The sequence below is a fragment of the Ochotona curzoniae genome, unplaced genomic scaffold, assembly GCF_017591425.1.
Source record: "Ochotona curzoniae isolate NIBS_2020 unplaced genomic scaffold, NIBS_Ocur_1.0 contig_1071, whole genome shotgun sequence".
NCBI classification, from domain to species: domain Eukaryota; kingdom Metazoa; phylum Chordata; class Mammalia; order Lagomorpha; family Ochotonidae; genus Ochotona; species Ochotona curzoniae.
The window spans coordinates 12558568-12585333 of NW_024464939.1; the positions used below are offsets into that span (position 1 = coordinate 12558568).

The 26766-nt window shown below is 37.4% G+C and overlaps 1 long non-coding RNA gene across 1 annotated transcript; it reads right to left on the reverse strand.

The window, feature by feature from the left end:
* Positions 1–2207: 2207 nt before the first annotated feature.
* LOC121166364 lies at positions 2208–18288 on the reverse strand. The gene is made up of 3 exons (XR_005885409.1): positions 18278–18288; positions 4598–4604; positions 2208–2393 (listed from the first exon to the last, which is right to left on the reverse strand). It is a non-coding gene; the product is annotated as an uncharacterized LOC121166364 (long non-coding RNA).
* Positions 18289–26766: the final 8478 nt, after the last annotated feature.

A 26766-nucleotide genomic window follows, 5' to 3' on the forward strand; every position in this document is an offset into this window, starting at 1 on the left:
GCCTGGATCTGCACTGAGGTTGAATAATTTGCTGCAGCCAGATGGTGAGCAAGCCAGGACCTAAAGCCTGTCCTCTGGTGCTAAGTCCAGGCCCCCAACCACTATATGTTTCTGTAGACTGTTGTCTACTCCCAGCCACACTCTCCGAAAACTCAACAAACTCTTCTGTCCCTTTATAACGTATCGGTTTTTCACCAGAGGAAGGAAATTCATTATTGATGCCCAAAATACACACAGAATTTCCTCTCACAAAGGAGACACCCCTATTGACCACTGTAATTAGTTCTTCCAATTTTCAATTTAAAACTAATTGCTTACATTAACCCCCCCTCCCATGTTTTTGTTGATCCTGTATTAGCGGGAATTTTATTAGAAAACGTCATTTTGAATGATAGAGTATATGGGATTTTTAAAAAAAATACTGATCATACACAATAGTGAGAGCTGGTAAAACACCATGTGTAGCTGTTGTTTTTGCACTTGTCTTAGAAACAAAGTCATCAGATAAACAAAAAGGAAAGAAAGACTTGGAGTTAACAGGAACTGTGGTATCATCAGGGACAAGCTATAGCCAGCATGACTTATTACAAGCCTCCAATTTTGTTGATGAGAGTTACCTAAAACAAAAGTTATGTTCATCATGGAATTCAACAATTATCATGTGAGGGATTAGAGAAACATCAAGAGATCCAATGGGAAATTGTTAACCAATGGGATTGATCGCTAGTTCATACAAGCCAGGTGAGTTAGTATGTTAGCATGTTTGCCAACAGGGACAAGCACCAGCACACATCTTGTTGTTGTGGAGGAATAGCTTAATAAGAACTGAGGCTACAGGAAAAAAATGAAGAAAAGGGGCCTGGTGCGATGGCACAGTGGTTAAGGTCCTCGCCTTGCACGCCCGGGATCCCATATGGGCATGGGTTCTATCCCTGCAGTCCCACTTCCCTTCCAGCTCCCTGCCTGTGGCCCGGGAAAGCAGTCGAGGACGGCCCAAAGCTTTGGGACCCTGCACCCGCGTGGGAGACCCAGAAGAGTCTCCTGGCTTCGGATTGGCATAGCATCGGCCGTTGCGCTCACTTGGGGAGTGAATCATTGGACGGAAGATCTTCCTCTCTGTCTCTCCTCTCTGTATATATCTGCCTTTCCAATAAGGAAATCTTTTTAAAAAAATGAAGAAAAGGATTGCTAGATAACAATGAAAATCTTCAAAAAGGAATTGAGAAACATAACAATTACGTGTATCAATGTGATAGCACCACTTTTAAAATGAATAATTACAGTTAAACTCAAGCTCATAAAAATTTGTTAAGATAACTTAGAACACCAAGTCTTGACCCCCCATGTAACAGTCTGCTCAGTCATCCTAGTAAATTCCATGGCTGTAGATCAGGGTCAGTTCAAAAAGGAAAGAAATTAAGAAAGTAACAAAAATGTTCAGCTTGTTCATTTCCTTTAACCTGGTTATGTCCTCTACCAGATGTGTCTGTTACTTCAGTGCTGCATCTAGAAGTATTCTTATAAGATGAACATTTATGAGGATCTTGTTTCCCCCTTGAACATCTGTAACTTAATCACTTAAATATGCAGCTATTTACTCCTGACCTTTCTATTAGATTATAGAAGAGATGAACAGGTGATTAACACAAAGGGACTTGCACAAATTCATGCAAAAGTATCGCTAAAAGATGAGCTTATTTGCTATTAAATATTTTTAAATCCATGCAAAGTTTATAATGGATGTTTAGAATTAATATAGCATTCATCTTGGCTAGTCCCTTGGATGCATGGGTTTTTAGAATATTTAGTCTATTAATTCCATTTCCCACTTTTAAAAAAAATAAACCACATGTATGCACAAATATATTATGAATTGGAGCTGTATACATACTCTTTACTGTGCAATGGCAGCTTAATTTCTCCTGATTAATCAGAATTAGTAACCCTTGGAATTACAATTGCATCTTATTTTTAAACTTGTTGGTTCATAGTTTAAGAGGCTCAGTGTGTCTAATGATTAGAAGTTTTATTCCCCTCAGCAATGCCTCAATACTACTCACAGTGCACATGTGGATTTTGGAGCAAACCTATAGCTTTCCTGGCAGATCATTATCATCTTTTTTTAAATTACATTTGATTTTATGACACAGTTTCATAGGCTCTGGGATTCTCCCAACCCCTCTTGTACCCTCCCCCCCATGGTGGATTCCTCCAACTTGTTGCATAACCACAGTTCAAATTCAGTTGAGACTCATTGCAAGCCTCTACTTTGCATACTGCCCAGCATCTCATTGTCCAGATAAATTCAACAGTTTCTTAGGGAGATCATCTGTGGTCTAAAGGCAGAGCTGGCAGAATATCACCCCGACCCATTAAAAGTCACAACATAACATCTCATTATCGTCTTTTAAAAATTGCTGTCTGACTGTGCTACTGATCCTTACAGCTAACTAACATTTCAGCTGTGGGCCATCAAATTTCCATATGATCAGAGTTGTGTTATTTTGTGAGAGCACAGGAAGATCCGACATCAAATTGGAAAGGTAGATATGAGATTGAGCTCAATCAGTATGTGAAGGTACAAAACGTAATTGGTCCAAGAGTTTGTGACTCATTTTCCTTCCATGTGGCTCTTCTCTCTTAAATTGTATTCCAGGCCTCATGGAGAGTTGAGGAGAAAAGTGAGACAGAAAAATCCTGATAGTTCTGTATAATGTATTTGCATTACCAAAGATGATGGCTGTGATATTACATGCATTGTCTGGCATATTCCTGAAAAACTATAGTGAAACAATGCAGTTACTGATCAGAAAGTTGAACAATATACTGAGTTACTCATTTTTCCTATAATCAGAGTTGAACAATGATCTGGATCTGTAGTATCTAATCATGTAGTATCTAATCATTTGGTTGGATAAGTAGGGACTCCAAACTATTAGTTCTAAAAGGTCTTGAGGAAGAAATATGTGGACAGATTTCCTGCATTGACACAAATTTTGAATATATTTGTGTAAAATGGCAAAGCTCACCAAAAAATTCACACCACAGAAAAATTTTAGTAACCAGACATGATAACCATTCAATAGACATTCGACAGCCTCTTCCCCAAGCCAAGAGGTTCATGAACAAAGTGGCAAGGATGGGAGAAAACAGGGTTTTCTATCTGTTACAGTCACTGCTGCAGTGGCTGCACACACTTCAGGCTCTAATCTGCCAAGAGACATGTTGATATAATATGGCATTTCAGGGGTTCATCCATCTTCCAAGTAGAAATTTGATTACACAGGCTTTGTTTCCATGGGAATCAACAGATTCTCAACAATGAGTTGCCATCCCTGCCTGCAATGCTTCGGCAAAGCCTCCAGCTGTATTTGTCACAGCTTTGCTTCAAATGAAACGTAGTAATTGCCTCCTGTACCTGGAATTCCTATTTACTCTTCTTTCACATTTCTTGTCACATTGAAGCAGCTGACCTGATAGAATGACAAGCATGGCCTTTTCAAGTCTCAGTCACAGAGGCAGCTTGGTGACAACCTGTTGAGGGCCTTGAGTCATATCCTTCAGGATCTACTTTAAATCAGCAATAAGGAAATTTACCAGCTGCTTCTTTCATGGGCAGGATACATAGGTCTTGGAATCATGGATGCAAATGTAAATGGCTCTTTTAAAAATATTCCAGTTGATCTAGCAAAAAAAATTTGCTTCTTATTCCTAAAGCTTCAGACTTTTACAGTTCATTATCTAATTAGCGTAGAAGTTTATACACAATGCCTTGGGTATTTGCTATTATTATCTGATCCCATCCACTAAACATCACATAGCCTGAAAAGAAAGGCGCATTATGGTATCCTTCTGGGTGTAGGGATGTTAAAACTCTCAGCCAACTAGATTATGACATCAGGCTGGAGAATTGATGTAGACCTATGGCTTTTGTTTCCTTGCTTGTTTGTTTTTACTATTTCAGCTGTTTTAATGACTTCTACTTGGCTTTTGCTAACACAATAGTGAAAAGGGGGAGAATTCAGCCAGCTGCTATGCTTACTTTTTTCGATCGCGCATTCTGGAATTTGGAAAATTATTCACAGTGCAAGTTTGGAGATTCGCTCGTACCCTGTGGCCCCAGTGCCTATAGATCTCCCTTAACTCTCGTTAATACTATTATATTACAGTGACGTTTTGATCTCCTCAAATTAGTTTGTTTAGAAATAGTGCCTAGCAATCTTTCAAAAATTGGATTATTGCTTCTTCTGAATACAAAATTACAGTGATAAAGAATGATGCACACCTCTGTGTAGAAGATTGGAAGACACATCTTACAAATGTTCATTTATAGAATAGGTTCTTCCTCAAGGATACTTGACATTCCCTTCCTACAGGGGCATTTGGGTTTTTGAATCTGAATATATCTGAAATTTTCTTGAAATATGGAGCCATTCAACTATAATGATTTCAACAAGGCCTCTGTTTACTAGAGTTAGAGTTTTCAGTATATACAAACGAAATAAGCTGTTAATATGATGCTCAACTATTTCAGTTGTAAGTTTATTGTTATCAACTAACCATTAGACCATTTTTATTCCTGCTCTGTCTTATCTACTATTAAACTGGGCAGCTTTGGGATTTTGTTAGCTATTGCAGGTCAGATAATAAACAAAAAAAGGAGACAGAAAAGATAGACATGTGGTTGAGTAGCAAGGACAGACTAAATGAACAAGAATGAGCTGACACATACACCTGTCTCTCACTGCCATCAATCAACACTGAAACTTCAGTGATCCACCGGTAGCCAGTAAGAGATGGTAGTGCTCAGCGCTAGAATAGACGTAACACAAGTTTGAAATTTTGACTACCGCCCCATTTGCTATAAAGACTACAAAAGGATTTGTTGGGAATGTAAGTCCCTGTTGTAATGTTCAACGGGGACTGAAAAAGCTGTAGGTCTGCCTATAATAGCCTCCAGTGCCCAGCACTGACCTAAGTGTAAGAATATGACTGCTGTCCCACTTCTGCCTTGCAAATGTCAAGCAAAAATGGCTCTTGTGGTTCACACTAAAAGAAAGATATGCAAGTGTTAAAGCAAAACTTATATCAGACAATTTTAAAGAGCCAGGAAGGTTTTACCCAAGGTACTAATAGAAGACAGGAATCTGTGGGACTAGCACTGTGGCAAGCAAGTTAAGATGTTTCCTGAGATGCTAGTACACCATATAGTGATAGTTGGTATCCTAGCTGTTTCACTTCTGATCCAGTTCCTTATTAATGACCTGGAAAAGCAGCTGAAGATGGCTAAAATTCTTGGGCTCCTGCACACGTGGAAACCTTGATGAAATTCCTGGCTGCTGGTCCAAGCCTTACCATTGCAGTCATCTGAAGAGTGAACCAGTGGTGGGAGATCTCTTTTTCCTTCTCTGTCTCTCTCAATCTCTCTCTGTAACTCTATCTTCCCAAGAACTAAATTTTTTAAGGAAAGGGAGACAGAAATCTGATTTCATAATAAGTCTTTAAGACTGGGGAGTATAATTTTGGCCATTTGTGTTTGCTAATTATCCTTACCCAAAGGAAAAAATGCTTTCTCTTATCTTCATTAATGAAAGTAGCTTAATAGCTTGGAGAAAAGTTTCCACTGGTTAGACGACTACACTTCTAAGTGACTGAAAGACATGGGCTTTATCTGTCCTTGACACATTTGTTTTAATTATCATTTTATTTTTATAAGGTAGATACACTCCATGTATTTCACATTACAGATTTAGCATTGGTGATACTTGCCTCCCTCTACCCATCTACCCATCCATTTATTCTCTTTCTTCGTTTCTGATCAGTTTCTAAGAATTTTTAAAAATGGAATGCTTTTGGGCCCGGCGCGGTGGCGCAAGTGGTTAAAGTCCTCACCTTGCACCCCCGGGATCCCATATGGGCGCCGGTTCTAATCCCGGCAGCCCCGCTTCCCTTCCAGCTCCCTGCCTGTGGCCTGGGAAAGCAGTCGAGGACAGCCCAAAGCTTTGGGACCCTGCACCCGCGTGGGAGACCCGGAAGAGGCTCCTGGCTTCGGATCGGCATAGTATCGGCCCGTTGCGCTCACTTGGGGAGTGAATCATCGGATGGAAGATCTTCCTCTCTGTCTCTCCTCTCTCTGTATATCCGCCTTTCCAATGAAAAAATAATAAAAATAAATCTTTAAAAAAAAAAAATGGAATGCTTTCAGTTTACTTCACAATCACAGGCTTAACATGGCATTGGGTAAATTCAATGAACAGCAAACAGAAAAAAACCACACTGTTTCTCAAATGTACAAAGATGTAAATAATAATAGAATCTTGAATGCCAATGCCAATATCACTCACATAGATTGCATTTGTAGTTGTTATTGATCTTTTTGAAAGGAAAGTTTTCCAATCCATGAAAAAGTAAGTCTTATAAAGAGACTTCTAAAAATATTTGCTATCAGAAAGGCAGGAAAAGGATGCTTAATTTAATGATCAGTTGTAGAAAATTAATGCTCAGAGAGACAAGTGCCAGAGTTAGGAAGAGTGACTGAAGTTTAATCAAGCTGATGAGCAGTACTGGTCAGGGGAAAGAATTCCAGAAAAGTTAGTTTGATTTGGCTAAGTTGGTAAATACAAATCTAGCACTGTTTGGTTTGTTGCTTCATTTTGTATTTGTTTTGTCAAGAAATTTCAGCTCTGGGCCAGTGTTGTGGCATAGTGTATAAAGCCTCCACATTTGACACCTGTGTCCTACACAGGAGCTTGCTTGAGACCCTGCTGTTTCATTTAAAATACAGTTCCATGCCTATGAGCTACAGAGGATGGCTTACCTCCTTGGGCCCCTGTATCCACATGGGAAATCTGGAAGAAACTCACGGTTCCTGGATTTGCCCTGGCACAGCAATGGTCAGGTTCTGACTGTTGCAGTCATTTGAAAAGTAAGCCAACAGATGGGAGATTCTCTCTCTCGCTCTCTCTCTCTCCCTCTCCCTCTCCTTCTCTCTTTCTTTCTCTCTGTGTCTTCTGTTTAAATCTGACTTTCAAAATCAAAAATAAATAAATGGTAAAAGAAAAACAAACATTCCAAACTGGAAACGAGATAAAAGAATGACTGTATGAGATTTTTTTTTTTTTTACTTTAAAATGCTGTCTTATTTCACTGGTTATTTCCAAAATATAAGTATATAGAAAACAATATGATAAGCTTACTCATTTTTGATCACTTGTTACCTACTTGGTGATATAAGGCCTATTGTTCTGCATTAATTTTTTAAAAGAAGAATAAAAATTAATTTGGGAGGGTGGGATGGGCAAACCTGTCACTTTCCTCCTTGCCCTTTGCAACTATGATTTTTAGTTGTCTTTATAATGACAAAGATAAAAAAAATGCATTTCCACATCATCTGATTCCGTTTCTATCCTTAATGCACTTCCATTCAGGAAGATGACAGGGAGAGAATCACAATACAGGGTCTTTGTGAGTTATACATTCATCTTGGGACCTCTTCCTTCACTGATGGTGTGAAGGAGAAACACATTTAGTAGGAATCACACCTGGAGTTTGGAAAGTGATCTTTTCCTCAGCTAGCAGGGCAGTGGCAGTGAGCCTCAGCTCCCAGTCATCATGTGCGCCAGTGAAAAATCACAGCATGCTGTGTGGTTGAACTATTCGGTTCAATGGGTTGGATGTAATAAATGCATTATGAACTTCGTGATATTTTTGCCAAATGGAGTTTCTCCTGTTCTAACACAGCATAAAGGGAGAAGCATCTGCAGTCAGAGACTGAGACATTGCTTGATGTTTTGCAGAATTTTTCATTTAGTTACTTTAAAGTTATGGTGGACTTTCTGGAAACATCTGCTGCACAATAACGCATTAGGTCTTATAGAGATTTTTAAAAAAGATTTATTTTATTTTTAATGGAAAGTCAGATTCACAGAGAAAAAGAAGAGAAAGAGAGGAAGATCTTCCATCCACTGATTCACTCCAGAAGTAGCTGAAACGCACAGAGCTGAGCTGAGCTGATTTGAAACCAGGAGATAGGAGCTTCCTCCAGGTCTCCCACATGAGTTCAAGGCTTTGGGCTGTCTACTGCTGCTTTCCCAGGATACAAGTAGAGAGTTGGATGGGAAGCATAACAGCTGGGACACAAACTGGTGCCCATACAGGAGCCCTGTGCGTGCAAAATGAGGATTTAATCACTGTGCTACTGTGCCAGGCCTCCTTTAAGTATTTTTGATACAGTTCATTAGTGGGGTGATTCCTTCCTTGCACTCATAATTAATCGAAATGGAGGCTAGCAGATTGTTGTGGGAACTGATCATTGTAAGGAATCATTTTTCCTTCTCAAGCACCAGGCTAGCATGCTGATACAGGCTACTGGGAAACCATTTTCAGTCACATTGGCTCATCTGACACATGCAGGAGAGGGAAACTGCACTCCCTGAACGCCTCATTACTGTCACATCCCCGGATGGCAGAGTGTGCCTGCCGTGTCAATGCAGTGCATTGGTATCATAAGCTTAAAGTCTGATTTTTACCTGCACATGACAGATTTCCTCATGAGGAATTTTCTTTCCATTATCAAGACTTCTATTTTCAGAAAGTATTAAAACATGATTCCTGTGAGCAGGAGATACTCATGAAACATATATTTTTAAGACTACAACCCTGACTCAATAGTTATCATCTTGGGCCCAGTGCAGTAGCCTAGTGGCTAAAGTCCTCACCTTGCATGTGCTGGGATCTTATATAGGCACCTATTCTGTAATCCCAGTGGCCCTGCTTCCCATCCAGCTCCCTGCTTGTGGCCTGGGCAAGTAGTCGACAATGGCCCAAAGCCTTGGGACTCTGCACCCCTGTGGGAAACTAGGAAGAAATTCCTGGCTCTTGGCTCGGTGCAGCTCTGGCTGTTGCAGCCGCTTGGGGAGTGAATCAGCTGATGGAAGATCTTCCTCTCTGCATATCTTAATTTCCAATAAAAATAAATAAATCTGAAAAAAATTATCTTCTCTGTATAACACTCAGTAGTATCGAAGGCTTGGAAAGTTCTATCTAAGGTAAGCTTGGATACATTTCCGCTCCCAGAACCTCTTGAGGGAGTCTGTCCAACACTTCCTGGATGTTGGAGCAGAGTAGAGGACAGCCAGCACAGATGCTTTGGACAAGTGTCACAAAGGCGGGTACCACGTAGTGGACTCCGACTTGGATTTTACTGCTCCGGGGGGCTTTAGTGGCCTCTTCTTCCTGACTGAAACCTTAAAGCGCAGAAACACTAACTCTGCCAGTACACATGATGCTTTTAGCGTAAAACCAAGGGAGTTGTTCAGAGAAGGTGGATATTACAAAAAAGAAAACATATGCATTGCAATACTGTATACATCAAAATGAGAGACACTATCTGTTTGCTCAAGCGACCTAGCTAGACAAACTTCTCCATTGTGTGCTCTGTTGTCACTAAGAATGCCATCCCCTTCAGAGTAAAGACTATTTTCCTTTTCCTGTTTTCAAGAATAGCATCATTTTTCTTCTTGGCTTGTCTTTATACCATCTTTTCATTTGCTGTAATGATGTTTTAGCTTTTCCATGAACTATGTTAAATTCCTGTTGCTTCTGGGTGTCATGCAGGAGAAACCCTTTTATCCCATCTGTAAGGTGACTCAGAATCATACAGCAAGATAAGTAACTTTTGGGAAAGCTTCCATGTTCAACAGAAGTGTTCTAGTGTCACATGTGGCTACAGGAATGCCTTTCCTCTATGGAGAATACTTGGGGATGCCTAGAGTCATGGATAATGCTAAACACTATGTATACACTATTTCCGCCATACCTGTATAACTATGGTAAGATTTAATTAATAAACTAGGGAAGCATAAGAGATGAGCAACAATAAATAGAAACGAAATAGAACAATTATATTATACGGTAATGAAAATTGAGTGAATGAGTTCTCTCTTTCAAAATATCTTATTGTGCTACCCCAACCTTCCTTCATGTGATGATACTACACAATGCTTGTCTTATTGTAGCATTATTCACAACAGAAAAGATATACAATCAGCAATCAACCAAAGTTGATTCAGTTGAATGGATAATAAAAAACACATATGTATAATTGAATTTTATTCACCAATGATAAGAAATAAAGTTCTATCATTTGTAGCAAATTTAATTGAATTGGAGGATACTTAATTAAGTGAAATAAGATTGGCACAGGAAAAGCACCATATATTCTCTTAAATGTGGAAACCAAAGCAAATCTGAATACATAATACTAGCTACTGCAGGCTGGAAGGAGCATAATGGGAATAGGCTCAGGTTGGATGAAGGGCACCAAATCAGCTGTGGATAGAGTAAGTTTTGAGGGTTATAAAGCACACTGGCCTGACTATAGTTCACAATAACATATGGCATGCTTTCTGAAAAATAGAAGAAAGCAGCTCTCTCATTCCAGGCATAACATATTATCGAAGAAGAGGAAATGCTGACTATCTGGACATCTGTATCCCATAAATATATATGACTGTTACTGCGAGGGTGACTCAAACATCAGTCCTGAAGATTGGTAAGGCCCCTGTCATTTTGGGCTCAGTGCCATTTCCTCACAACACGGTTCTCCAGCAATCTGCTGTAACCTCATGGTGCCATACCTGGCGGCCCTAGCCACCAACTCTCTTTGGCCCTTCCCACCAGTACCTATTACTTCTCCATCTACCAATTCCCCATGGCCCACCTTAGCCCTATCCACCAATCCTTCATGCTCTCTCTCTCTCACTCTCCCCCTCTCCTCTTCTCTGTCTTGCCTCGCTTCCCACGGCCAGCTTCTTCTGCCCTGCTTTTTCTCCCATTGCCTGTGGCTGCCTTTCCCTTGGAATAAATATCACCTGTGTTATTGGTGGTGTCTAGATTCCTGGGTAATGGTGAAAATACCTAACAATTGTTAACAAAAATTATTATAGAAAAAATTAAAAAGGCTTACAATAAAAAGAAAGTCATTAAAAAATCACTATCAAGTACTTTGTGTCAGTTGCATTTTTTAAGTCTCTTGATATTTCTGATTAGTTTCATTCATTATAAATTGGCTAAGAGCCTTTTAATAAATGTATTTCCTGAGCTACCAAATTGTTATACACTAATTTTATTTCTTGCTTTCCCTATAGGTTAGATATTTAAAAAATCTAGAATACTCTTTGAATACCCAGTTTTCAAGTTTGTACTGGAGGTGAAATTTATACTTCAAAACCCGGGAGTAACAAGGATACAAAAACAATTTCTAGCTTCTTTCTGTTTTTCACTCATTGTTCCCCAAGGAAAGTAAGGTTGAAACGAAGGGGTCATTCCTCCTTTGCACAACTTTGAGGGTTGTAACTTCTGTCCAGCTCATGTTATTCAGTCTTTTTTTTAACAATAACAAAATTTAGTAATTTATTTTATTTCTATCTACTAATCACTAGTTTTGCCCTTTATTGTTACTTCCTAAATCCTGGGGATATAAACATAATACTTAACCCAAAACATCTGTATTCCTGATTATTTAAAACCAGATTTTAAAATGCCACCAGGGATTTGATTTGTTTTCAAAAGGAACTTTTAAGACGCTCATAAGGTATTTCAAAGAGTTTATGGAAAATGGATTTAAACATGCAAGTTGTTACAAATTGAAATCTATACATTGTTTCTCATAAAAAATTCACCGTATTATGAGAAAAATTTTTGCTCCCCCCATTCTTTTTCACCAAAGCCTATTTATGATTTTAGTTCCATTTTCCATGAACTTTTTGAAGTAGTTTTGTATACTTAACCAAAATATGATGGCTAAACTTCACTGAATGCTTTTTCAGTGGGAATGATTGCTACAGCTATTGAAAATTAACCCACATGGCTTTCCTGGGAAAATTTCTGTGGCTTTTTAAGATTTTTATTTAAAAATAGTAACAGGTACTTTTGGATATTTTCACTAATACAATTTTATTCAGTTGACACAAATGTCCTTTTTTATGTAACATTTAGAATTTGTGGGCCCGGCTTGGAGGCGCAAGTGGTTAAGGTCCTCGCCTTGCACGCCCGGGATCCCATATGGGTGCCGGTTCTATCCCGGCAGCCCCGCTTCGCTTCCAGCTCCCTGCCTGTGGCCCGGGAAAGCAGTTGAGGACGGCCCAAAGCTTTGGGACCCTGCACCCGCGTGGGAGACCCGGAAGAGGCTCCTGGCTTCGGACTGGCATAGTATCGGCCGTTGGGCTCACTTGGGGAGTGAATCATCGGACAGAAGATCTTCCTCTCTGTCTCTCCTCTCTGTATATCCGCCTTTCCAATGAAAAAATAATAAAAATAAATCTGTAAAAAAAAGAATTTGTATTACATCAAAATTGTACATATATTTTTGTAGTATGTGATGTTTTAGTTACTTATATACATTTGAAACTGTCCAATTAGGATAAACACCTTTCCTATCCTCTCAAGCACTTAACATTTCTTTATAGTAAAACATACATAACCTTATCTTCATAATTTGATGTGTATGAGCTTATGCTTATGTGTACTTTGTATATGCGTGTGTTCATTGATACCATAAACTATTCAAAGGTAACCCTGGAGATTTGTTTTGCACATCACAATAGACACAATTTCAATTTCCTAATTTGAATTCTCTCATATGGACATTGTCTGTGAAAATTTCTGAGGAAGCTTTAGGAAAACACTCATTTTGGATTTCTTCCTTAGAGATTCTGATTTTATTATTCTGGAGAAGGGCCTGGACTACGAATAGTTTTAAAATTTTCCATGTGTTTCCTTTGTCACAGTGTTGAAATCACTACATGCATCCTTGGTTTGAAGAAGTTCTTTCATGGATGACATGTCAGATTCACCTATAAATAGACATATTTGCCCCCTGTGTCTACTGTTGCTGTATCTGCAATTTTGACCTTTGGGAAGTTAATCAACTACTACCCATCAAAAATATTTAGAAAAAATTCAGAAGTATTCAGAAGAAATACTGCAGATAGAATGAACATGGACAGGATTTTATTGTTCAGTCCTCTTTTTCTGAACATAGCATATATGCATATATACACACATATATGCATAGATGCACACACACACACACACACATATTGAGACACATCTCATAGTATCAGATATTGCGAGTAATCAACAGATGATTTAAAGCATTTTGGAAAATGTGTAGGCTCCATGTAATAACTGTATGCAGCAGTTTATATAAGGGGCTTGCAGTCTTGTGATCTTCAGGGGTCTTATAACCAATCCCTCAGGATAGCTAGTAATAAATATAGCTGCAAAAAATACACCAATGGGCTTTCAGCCTATGGATTATATTTTACTATAACTTGGATATGTTTTATCTTATATCCTAATTTTTAGTGGTTCTGATGTATACTCAGCCGTAGGACTTTTAATTATATCATCTCTTAGTTATTTTATAGTACCATGGACAGCGCCACGGGCATCTAATGCAGGGAGTTGCAACTACGGAGTTCTGTAATTCTTAATTGAAAAGAGTCCTTAACATAAAAGAATTGTGTTGTTTTTCCCAAATGATAAATGAAATCATGTGAAAAAATTTCAAATATTTTCCAAAGGCTATATAAACAAGCTAAGAAGAGTGCCGGCAGGTTTATGTCATCATCCTCAATTCTCTGCACACACTGGGCTTTCTCCATTTTGTAAAGTGCCCATTCCACAGGCTTTATTGTTCCACAAAATTGTTTTCCAATTTTAGTATATGTGCTGCCGAAGTGAGCATGCAAAATTCTTTTCATGAAGTCTAAGTGTCATTACCTCAGAATACCATGTCTGACTCTCAAAACTAACTTGATAACATATGCCAAGTTCTTCCCCTCTATGTTGTGAATTTTAATTTCTGTGATTTTTTTAGGCATACTAATATATTCTAGCCCCTAGTACAATTCCAGGTCCATAATAGACCTACCATGAGTATTTGCTTAATTGAATTGAATTTATTAGCACCCATAACATGACAACTTATTGATCTTAATTTAAAATCTAATGAAACTTTTGTTCTTACCATTTGCTTTTGACTTCTACATGCTGCTTATGACCAATATTAGCATTTACAAGGAGAGTTTTTGGATCTCATAAAAACTTCTTTATAACGATAAGTTGTTTGCTGTTTTCAATTCAGAATGAATTATAAGGAAAAATGTGATAATTTGTCAAAAAGCAGAGAAATTGTAATATGTAAATTGAAGAAACGGCAAGATATATTTTCACTTGCCCCTAAAATTGTATATAGCATTATTAGTGGACAGGGATGATAAGCAGATAGACAGATACGTAGAATAAAAAGATACATAGTATATGTAGTTTGCCTTTCTTCCTAATAAACAACATTCATTGCTTAAAGATTTCTGAAAGTCAAATATTACTAACATATTAACAGAAACACATTCTTCAAATATTTATTACCGTTAGGTAGTTTCACCTGGGTCTCTATCTCTAAATACCGACACGATGTGACTGATACATGTCTATTTCCATTTGATCTTTCCTGTGAGCTCTGGACTGCTGTATCTATTTCTTTCCTCTTAAATTTCTGCACTCAGATGTATGCTAGGAATCTTTACATTAACATGCCCCAAACTAGCATGTTGGTTCCCACTGAAAATTTGTGATTCTCTATGCTGTCTCAGTACTTCCAGAAAGAAACTATGGCAGAAGAGCCAGGAAATGTAGATGAGCAAATAGCATGATGTCGATGATCTCATCTCCATCACCGTGTTCCCGACTCAAGAACTCTGAAATTTACGTGCCTTCAGACTGGGTTTGACTTTTCTGGAATGACTTCCTTCCCATGAATCAGATTTCTGGTCGCCGATAACTTCTATAGTGTAAAGCTCTTCCTCTGAAGAAAAATATTAAATTTATTTTCATTGATTTTAGCTCCTTGAGTGTCAATAACAGAAACAGAAGGGGAGGGAGGGAGAGAGGGCAATCCTCCACCCACTGACTCACTCTCCCAGGGTCCCCGGTGAGTAGGGTCAAGCTGAAGTCAGAAGCTAGGAACTTCATAAGTCTCTCTTTTCTATTTCTCTATGCTAGTTTACTTTATACTTGAAATATGTGTAACAATCTAACATTACATCAAGCTTAACGAAACTCCCAAGGCAGTTACTTAAAACTGGAGGAGTCTTAGATGACATGAATACAACCAGGCGTTTGGAAAGGGTCTCAATTGGAGCTAAGAAGGACCACACCAGTGACCATACACAGAACGTACTGGGAAGTAGAGAATGAAATGTTCAGTATCATGGAAAGTATTTTTTCTATAAATTCAATACCAAATTTAATATTGAATATATTTTATTAAAGTAAAAATAAAATAAGCAATTATCTCTGCTTTGAAAAGTTACTGATATAGTCAACTTTGGCAGTTTATAGGTCAGAGCAACGGCCCAAGTGAGTGTGTAATGTGGTCATTGTGGTTAGTTCCACCTGGTTTTTGTGCTGATTCGGAGCCTCAGACTTGACTCAAAGGTAGAGGTCTACTAAATCGGGCAACTCAGTTCAGCTAAATATCTCTTCAGTGACTCGGCAAAGTTTCTTTGCTCAGCAAGAAGGGAATGCTAAGTTTTGCCCTTAAGAAAAGCTCACCATTTTGGTAGATGCTGACTGAGCTTAAAGCTGCCCCCTTGTTCTTCTAGAGACCTTGAATTTGCTCCCTGTTTTGTAACTTGATCCTGTAGTCACACAGACAAGTCTGATTCACTCAGGTTTGTCAGTGATTGTGTAAGACCTTTGGAAAGAATTCCTTCAGGTTCTGACTTCTTTATTTGCTCCAATTTTTTTTTTTTTTAATATGAGGCAGAAGACAAGATGTTTGATTATTGTCCTTATGCTGCTATGATTCTCATGAGTAACTAGCAAGGGAGAGCAGAATCGAAGAGGGATGAGGATGAAACACACAGGCATGTGCACATGTGTAAGTCAGAGCACGAGGCTAACGGAAACAATGATTAAAAAGCATATGATGGCTTTCATTAAGATACATTCTAATTCAGTAGCGCTTCAGTGGTAGCCAGGAATTTTTACTTTTTAACAAGAACTACAGATTCTTTTATAGATATCCTGAAGTAAAATACAAAGCATCTATCAGCTTAAACATAATTTTTTTGGTAGGATTTGGCAATCCATAGAACAGCCACACTGGATTCATGGCTGTGGATAGAATAAGCAAATTGCATTTAGAAGTTGCAATGGGTTGGAAAATCTATGTTATTTTATTTGAATCACTGCATCAGGAACCCGACTGACTTTTTAAAAAGTTAATTAGTGGTTTATTAAATATTGACCAATGGTATATATTAATTATACTAATTAATAAAATAAACTAATAAAATAATTATACTCACTAATAAATTAATATCTGGTTAGGGTATTGATGAAAGAATATCTTTAATCTCCTTGTTTCTTTTGCTGTGTTTAATATTTTTTAAGATTTATTTTTATTATTTTTTTATTGGAAAGGCGGATATACAGAGAGGAGAGACAGAGAGGAAGATCTTCCGTCTGATGATTCACTCCCCGAGTCAATAGATAAAACCAGCTATTAAACTCAGGTATTCCAATATGAGATGTGAGTAAATTAATCTCTATACTAAATGTCTGTCACTAGAGTTCTGAGAAATACTCTCTCTCAGTGAGTTAGTTGAATCCACTGATTTACAGCTCAGTCAGTTACGCTGCTGCTAGCAGCACAAACATGCTATGTGAGTGCTTGTTCCTGTCCTTGCTCTTGCTCCACTTTCTTTTTTTTTTTTTTTAAAGATTTATTTTATTTTTATTGGAAAGGCGGATATACAGAGAGGAGAGACAGAGAGGAAGATCTTCCATCCGATGATTCACTCCACGTGTGAGCGCAACGGCCAATGCTATGCAACGGCCAATGCTATGCAACGGCCAATGCTATGCAACGGCCAATGCTATGCCGGTCCAAAGCCAGGAGCCTCTTCCAGGTCTCCCACGTGAAGTGCAGGGTCCCAAAGCTTTGGGTCGTCCTCGACTGCTTTCCCGGGCCACAGGCAGGGAGCTGGATGGGAAGCAGGGCTGCCGGGATAGAACCGGCGCCCATATGGGATCCCAGGTGTGCAAGGTGAGGACCTTAACCACTGTGCCACCGCGCCGGGCCCATTGCTCCACTTTCTATCCGCTTCTTGCTCTGGAAGGTAGACGATGGCCCAGTGTATTGGGGTCTCTGCCATCCATTTGGGAGACCTGGATGGAGCTTCAGGCTCTGGCTTCAGTCTGGACTAATCCCAGCCATTGCAGCCATTTGGAGAAGAAACCATCAGATGAAGATTTCTTCTTCTCTCCTTTCATGGATTGTGCCTTTTAAAAAACAAAAACAACTTTCAAAGATTAACTATGCATGTATTTTTCAAAACGTTTGCATCAAAATAAATGTTTATGTTAGCTCCTTTATCCCTTAATTATTTTGAAGTACCTTCATATTTAGCTGAAATATGAATGAAATTTAGTTTTATTCTTAACAATATTCATTTTTTGTGTTTCTATAAAGTATTTAATACCATTTTTTGTAGAATTATGTTTGTTTTACTTACGTTGCCTTAAATCATTGTTTGTTCTTTCACTAATTTTCTAATACTTCTATGTTGAAATTTTATTTTATATTCTAGAAAGTGACTGTTCATTTGATTTCTTGCTCTTCCATCAACACTGAAAACTTTGCGCATCAAGTTAACTGTTGGATAAATAAATAAATAATATGACAAAATTGGAATTTGAATTTAAAACTTCCTCTACAAACACATTGCTTACATGACTGGAATTCTTATCACTCAAAGAAATGAGCAATTTTTTGAGGGGGGGGAAAGATTTAGAACTTCTCCAGAGTGGGAGAAATATTAGCCATAGTAGATCATAGCTGTGGTGATTACTGATAAGCCCTAAGTAATCCTGACAGGTTTAATAGTGTAAACATTTGTTTATTGCTTAGCAACAGCAGCAACTGGATCTAAAGTGATGCAACGTGGGAGGTGCTTCCATGAAGGAGTCCCTCTGAAGAGAAGAACAGCAGGGTGAGTGAACACCCAGGGGTGCCACAGACATCCTCTCCAAACATAAGCCACGTAACACTTCAACTTTATGACAAATGGTTTTTGTACTTCAATTTGTATCTTGTAGCTTTGGGCTCAAGTTAATGGATAAATATATAAGTCACTATGTTCCAAGTGCAGTTTCTGTAATGCCCAGGATAATTTTGTGATGATTCATTAAAGTGAATAGTTCAAACTTAATGGACATAAGATTTTCCATCCACTTGTAATTATAAGTGAGCAAGTTTGACTAGCTTTTAAGTATCTATGTGGCCATAATTATTTATGATAACATATTAGGTGAAATAGCTATTAACTGTCTTTAAATAGTGAAATAATGATTCAAAAAGAAATGAAGTTTAGTTTTACATTTATAAAAAGAAATTTATGTATGTGTATTTAGCCACAATAAGAAATGTTGAGAAATGACTTTAGACTACCACTACCTAAAGGCAGAGAAGGAATTAAGGGAAGAATATGTGTGTGTGTAGAACATGAAAATTTTAGTAATGGTTGGTTAGTAGACGTTGGGATTTTCTATGTAGTATTAAAAGTAAGTGAGTGAATGAATGAATGAAGGTAGGCTCTTCCATAGATGGAGAGTAATAGTACAAACCGAGTAATTCAATTTTTACTCAGATTACTAAGTAGCAAAAGGAAGGAGTCAGTGATTTTATGTGTCATGATGCCAAAATTAGTTTATAGACTCAAATCATTTAGTAAATTTAAAAATGTTTTAAGTACACACACTAAAAAAACTAAAGTAAATATTTTGCTTTTGAAATGCTTTCTTTTTGTAAATAAGTACATCTGTGATACTTTAAATTTCTCATTAAAGGCTTGCTCTTACAATTCACTCTTGAATAGCACTGTTCTTCTCCCACTGTACTCCATATTCACTTTTTTGGCCTTTAAATATTGCCATTGTTGGGGCTGTTTATTAGATACAGAAAATATTCGGAGTCACTCCTGAAGTTGGTTTTCTCAGTTCATGTAGGACAAACTACTGATATCTATCAGGTAATAATACATTTATTATATGTGGTTGTGCATTTGCCTTTTTCCCAAAATTGTTCAGTATTATTTCAATATTTAAAAGATATTACATAAAACACTATTAGAAACAAAACTGGGTTTTATTTTTGTGTGTCAGTGTGTGTTTGTTGCAAATGGGAATATTTCCTTGGAGTCATTATTCCTTCACATATGATCCACATTCATTTCTAGTGATTGTACAGTATATTTTTATTTTTTATCTAATATATAATATCAGTGGGTTGTGTATTGTGAGTAAATTCATTTCAGCATTGGTACCTGAGGAACAGCCATTATTCTTAGTGGAACCCTATACTGACAGGATAATCTGCTCTTGTTTCCTAGTGAGATAATTTGGCTTTCATTTTACTTCCATTTCCTATTTTCAAACGTTTTATTTATTTTTATTTTTCTTTCTGTTACTTTTTTCTCTTTTTCTTTAGTTACCATTCCTTTTTTATGTCACCTCATGGTTTTTCAAACTGATCAATTTTCACCTAACTGGCTTCCATTTGAAATGACATGGCTATTCTTATTCTCAGAGCCTTTTAAAGACAATTTCACAAAGAAATTTATTGAAAGAATTTATTTCTAATGTTATAGTTTTTCCTTCTAAGCTTTAAGGAAGACAGTATCATTGGATGAGGAAAATTGAGGTTGCTTAATAAATTAAAGGATATCATATGATAGAATTAGTTGAACTGATGTCAAGGGGGTAAATAACGAAAGCAGCTTTTACAATTGGCTTTATTTTTGTGTTTATGCTGTTGTGTTTAGGTTCAATGGTATGGAGAAGGCCTCATCGTAAAAAATTGTGAGAATGACGTAGAGATCTTTAATCTTCAGTCCCAGTTCCCAATGGCCAGTGGTAACCACAGCACAAGCCAGGTACTAAAAATTTAACCCAGGCCTTCCTTGAGGGTAGAGCAGGAATTCTAGTACTGCCCCCACTGCTGCCTCACAGTGGGTACAAGAGTAGGAAACTTCAGTCAAGACCCAGAAGCAGAATTTGAACCCAGGTACTCGGAAATATAAGATCTTCATCTTTAGATAAAACGTGAACATTGTTTAAATTGTCATGTTGAACTTTGTCTTCCCAGCTAGGACTCAGGCAACCATATCCTCCCCTAATCTTTACTAGACTCAGCTGCAGAATGCCAGTTGAGTTAGATTTTTTAAAGTTCCTTACTTTGTGGATTCTGTAGTTCTTCATGCATACTTAAAAATCTTTTTAAGGGACTGTGTATGTGATTAAAAATCTGATATTTTGAAAAAAATTGACTTGTAATATTAACGCAATGCTGGTGTGAAGCTGTTCATTGCATAGCTTTTTTTTTTTAAACATCCCATGTGAAAATATCTTAATAAATCAGTATTGCCTTGTGGTTCTGAATTTTTGCCAATGCATTTTCATGGTTTTGCATATCATAGTAATAATCTTATATTTTATGAAACCAAGAGCAATTACCTGAACAGCACTGTAATTTTTTTCCTTCAATAGCAACAAATGGTACAGAAATATGCTCAGCAACTCAGTGAAAGAATAGATGGAAAAATGTAAAATTACCTTTGAAGGGGGCTGTGCAGGACCTGCCAAGCGTAACCATTATAACTTATCTGGATGACATGAAATACACACGTCTTTTAACACCACAGGAATCATATGAAGGCTGGAAGCTGTCAGGCTTAATGGCTCTAAGTGAATAGGTGAGAGCAAACTCCCTGAACCAGTTAAAATGGCTTTACAAACAGTGACATTTCTCTCTGATACTTCGTGTTGGATGGGCTGACAAGGTTATTTCCTCTGAGAAAATGAAGATGCTTCATGCTGCAGATTGAAAGCCATCAACTTAGAGTATGGCATTTAAAGACATAAACCCAGGCAGGAAATGTAAATTAGAAAAACAAATGTGTTGAAAGAGAAGACAACTTAGCATATCTATTTGAACTACGTTCGCTTCAAAGACAATCCGTTTACTATAATGGGATGAAATCAGTGAGTGACAAGGAAAGTGAGCTGAAGTGCAGACATAAAGAAAAATCTAGCATAGGCATGTAACCTAGAAGCTAGGGTACCCACATTGAAGTACACTGTCTCACTCCTAGCTATAGCTTCTGAGTCTAATTTCCCTCCCAAACCCTGGAAGACAGCATTGATGATTCAAGTAATTGGATTTCTGTTTCACTTTCATCCTATTTTAGACTGTTCGGGTGCATTTGGGGAGTCAGTCGGTAGAGGAGAGTTCTGTGTTTCTCAAATCAAAGACAGAGTTCATACGGAGTCCAAAAGATTAAAGGAAATAACTAATAACCTAGGAAAGGGTAATGATTTTTTCTGTTACAAACAGAAATTAGATTAAATAATAGACTGCTTAAAATAAATTCACCTTCTGCTGTGTGTACATGGTAGCATATGGTTAGAAATTACCTCTCTCACAAATTCTAGTTTCTCTTACTTCTCACAAAAGTATTGGTGAAATCATTACACAGGCAAGAAAAAATTGTTATGATTCAGTATAAAATTATATTTATAATACATGTAATTAGATTATAATGTATAGAAAATTGCACGAAGAATTGTCACAAAATGAGCATCACCTGGAAAAAGAAATAGAATATTAGTAGTATTGTAGGTGCTCTCAGGTTGCTTCAGGTTCCCTTCACTGAGAAGGAAGGGAAACTAGAAAAAAAACTATACCTAATTCATTCTACCTCACTCTTCAACCTGAAGATCTTCATGTGGCTATTTGTGCTTCCTCATGATACCGTAACTGTGTCTCAAAAACAAAGAAGTAGAGATAAATAGACATTCTTAAAATTTATGTGTGAAAACTTAAAGATGTGTCTTTCCATTGTTCATAGTCCCAGCCTGATTTTTAAAGAACAGGAGATTACGAATGGTGAACGAAGTGAGAGGGGCAGAAATACTGGGGGCAATCATACCCTACGAGACTTTTGAAAATTCTAGCAAACCTCTCAGTTTCTCAGGCACGCTGCTGACTACACAATTGATTTGGGGGCAGAAGTGGTGATCGATGGTAACCTCCAGTTTCTATTGGAATCTTGATTCCTCAAAATTTTATAACTCTTATATCTCTGAGTGAAATTTTACATTTCTCCACATTTCCTAAATATTCTTGGCTACGTGACTTGCCTGATATGCTGGTATGCCAATGAGCAAAGAAAAACACTAGGAATTTCTTTTAATAGGAGAATCATCTATGTATTGCTCTTCCCAGCACTTTAATGACTTTCTATCACATGTAAATTTGTATCCAGTATTTATAACATCCTAAGAAACTCCAAGAGGTCTCATTTTAATGTTCTCTTTTAAGATGAAAATTTGGGCCAACCCAATTCATCAGGCAAGAGAGACTATTAAAACTTGTTGCAATAAAGGAGAGGCATTGAACTCAATTATTTGAAACAAAAGATCGGAGAGTTCTATGCACTACACTTGGTGGAAAAATTCTGGAGGACATTAAGGGAAGCTTGGTTGGTGATTAAGCCCTCTGCATTTAGAAAAGGTCTATTTTTTAACACAGGTTCTTAGCCTCCCACAGTCATTCGGATATAATTGCACCATCATTTTCATTGATAATATTCCAAAGGATTGGCTTCAGGCTCTGAAAAAAGACATTTCTGGGCCATAAAAGATTTACAGTTCAATATGTCTGAGGAAGGACATTAAATTTCAAGTCTTCTAGATGTCTAAGGGATATCAGGTCTCCATAGTCATAGGGAAAGTTGTCTAAAGTTAGAGTAAGTTTAGGAAAGTATTAAGAGTTTTTTGGTCACACCCCCCTTTTCATTTCGCCATTTTAGACAATTGTGCTCTTTTCTCTCTCAGTTTCCTCTGTTTCTCTTTCTCCCACTTTCACTGGTCCAGCAGAACATTTACATATGTTCTCTGTCTTAAACTCTCATATTAAAAATCTTTTTTTTCTCAGGATTTGTGTACTATAAATACATCATTTTTAAAAAGGCATTTTTTGCACACAAACTTAAATTCAGCTTTTGGGCCTGGGGGGACCCAAACTTCAGTATTTTCCCAAGTATATATCCATCCATATATAGCATATGCATGTACTTTCTCTCTTCATATGTATAGATTCATGCTGCACACTAGTGCATTTTGTATGTAACTATGAAGCTCTCCTAAATACACAAAACAGACACAGATTATAGTGACCATGAAATAATAGTGTGTCATAAAATAATACTTTTCGAAGTGCTATTAGGATTTAGCTCAAAAGTTTCTTTGAAAATTAGCTATATGAGCTTAACATGTGAGGAAAGTTAGGTTTTCAATACAAATGGAACCATTATAAAAATTCCAATTAAAGCACTATGCTAATAAACATGAACTCTTGGATGACAAAAACATGATACAATGAATATTTGGTTGTGAGAAATTAACTTAATGAAAAAAACCTGAATTTTCTAATAATTAAAGTGAAAATAAATATTGTATTTGTATAAATGGAGGCTGTACAGCCTAATTGCTTCAAATAAAATCCTGTCTTTGAGATCAACTGTTGGATTTCCCATCTCATGTTGCTTAGTTATACTTTCTGGTCCTTTGTTCTCTTGTCATGGTTAAAGGAAGTAAAAATACATACTTCTAGTGTCATTGTAGATGTAAAATGAGATAATACATTTAAAGTGCTCAGAGCAGTGACTGGCTGTTATGATGATAATTTAGTAACATATTCATTTAAGTATTTATGTTTGTCCATCTTAGAAAATATGCCTACAAATTATCATGTACTTTATTTTTTTACTGGCCAAACTCAAGATTATCTCAGACATGGTAACATTTGAAAGAGAACCACATCATTAAAAGTACGCTTCTTGATTGATGTCGCTAGTGCCAGCATTTTTCCTGGTGCCTTTCAAGGCTTAATTCTGTTTGTTACAGGTGTCAGTTAATGTACATACAAAGGTGAAGTGACAGTAGCAGTTGGTACCCTTCAGAGATTGGTTTCAGAAGCTCATCCATGGCAATGTCTGTGGCTGCTGAAGTCCCATATCTCTGGGTTCTGTACCGGTGGTCCAAACAACTGGTGGATAGAAAGCATGTGAAAAAATTGCCCTCATGTTGAATTGTACAGATGTTTCTTTCCTTCTCATTATTCCCAGAGCACAAAACTATTTACATAGCATTTAAATTGTAAAACACATTATAAGCAAAGCATACAAGAAGATGGATATGAATTATACATACAAATATTATTTCATTTGGTACACAGGACTTGAGAATCCTTGGATTTGGGTGTCTGTGGGGATCCTGGAGGCCATCTCTCATGGATATCATGGGATGATTGGAGAATTAATAGGATAAAGAAATGTGATTCAGAATACTCCACATTCCCACAGAGTAGGGGGTATTGGTAACAATATCCTGCTCTATGGTACTGCCTAGTAACTGCTTTCTATCTAGTGAGGAGATCCATTGCTCATAGCTAATGTCATCCTGACTTATTCATCTAAGTTGCAACATAGCTACAGAGTTGCTGTCAGCAGTATATTAAGGGACGGGTGGTTAGGTGAGTAGAGTGACAAGTGGTTGGAATTTTTTTGATGATTACACAGGAATTGTGTTAGAAAGATTTTGAGCTTTGGGATTAGGTTGGCACAGACATGAGTCAGCATTTATCCCAGCAGGGCAAACCTTGATAGTGGCACTTAGGAGTTCTGTGTCTGCCTTGTAACTGCCTGCGCTCATAGACCTTACCAAATCATTTGAAATACCTGTGCCTCATTCACGTCTCGCTCAAAACAATAGTGTGTATGTATAAGGCTTTTCTGATGGATAAGAAAATTCTGAGTTTCTGTTTCTCTTCCTCTCTCATTTTCTCTCCCTGATTAATGTCTGGCACAAAAGAAGCACCCAGTATGTGTCATAACATTTTTTGAATAAAACTCCTATTTTGTATTCATTTCCCCAGAAACCTGAAATAACTGCAGCCATCAGTTTTTTTAGAATGCTGGGGTCTTAAAGGGAGTCTCCTGGACAAGGTGCTCTAGGCAAATTCTGCCACGATGTGCATTTAAATGTATTCCTCTATAAATCTCGCAAAAGCTGTTCCCTTTAAGTTGATCTCTGGTCCTTTTAATCTGCTTTCACATAGAAGACAGAACCATATTTAAATCAGGTTTTTAATCTTTGGGTTTTGTAAGCAGAAAAGCCAACTTGTGTAAAGGCTGCCACCTTCTTCATTGGTGTAGCATTCTAATGAAGTCAATACTGCCCAAACCATAATGGCAGGAGAGGAAAGTCAGCATTCTTGAAGCATCAGCCATTGAGTCATTGACTGCACTGTCCAATTTGACCTTTATGAGCCAGATTCCAAAGCCCTGTGATGTGATTAGGCGTTCTACTACTTTGCGTATGTAGAACATCTTAATGCTTGAAGAAGAAAAGCTTCTTGAGAAAAGCTATTAGCTGCAGCTTTGTGGCAAGCACTAAGAGGTAGGCAAGACAGGCACAAAACAAGTTGATTTTGGTAAGTAAAGAACAAATTAGCTTTGGTTACTAAAAACAAATTGCTTTTGAAAATCATTATGCACTTACTGTCAAGCAGGAAAGCACATAATCATTTAACCTCGTCCAAAATTGGACACACTGAATGAATAAGCATTTCTAATCACATGCTGCTAGCATGTAAAAGCAAAACTCCAGAAGACATTTCACACTTCAATGATTTTTTAAAACTTTGTAAATATTGAAAACAAGACAAAGCTTCTAACTGCCTATTCATGTAAATGATGACAATCAATCATTGGGAAGTAGATGGGGTCATCTGCAAAGGTCTTGGAAAAGATCAATACGGTCTCCTAGCAACAGATCAGCATGCTGTGAGATGCTGCAGTCATCTGGGACCCTTCATTTTCCAGCATGACCCAATACACCACATCAGGCTCTCTGGATTTCCATAAAGCTAACTCACAGTACATATTTCTCAAAGACAGAGCTGTCTATATTTATCAAATAAATATGAGAGGAATGAACGTCTAGTGCAGAAGAGTTAATTAAATTACATCTTTGGCAAACAATTCTTGATTTGACCTACATATACTATACAAACTAAAGTTGGAATTACAAAGAAAGCCAGATGCAACTGCTCAGCAAATTCAAATCACAGAAATTAGCATAATATTAGAGTCATCAGGCTCTGGAATCTGGTAGTGTTCATTTTTGCTGTTTAGTATAATCATAATTGATCTTTAATATGGTGATCAATGCAATTTTGTAAATACAAAAATGCCCAGTTATTTTGACCTTAGACTAAATTGGTTTTCAATTATATATTTTGCTTCAATTATTTTTGTGCAGCTTTCTTCTGAAGCCTACTCATTCCTGTTAAGAAACATGAAGACAAACATAAGCAAATACGTATATATTTTTAAAGGATTTATTTATTATTTTTATTGAAAAATCTTATGCCACTGGTTCACTTTTCAAGTGATCACTTAGAATCCTCTTGCCCTCACTGTGCTGGGATAACATTTTGTATGACTTGATTCTGAGTAATTGTTTCATAGTTAACTTTAGTATCCTCTGCAACTAGTTTGCATGGCTTCACCTCCCAGATCCAAAAATACATAACTGGTAAACTGCTTAACCTCTTGGTGCCTTGATGTCCAC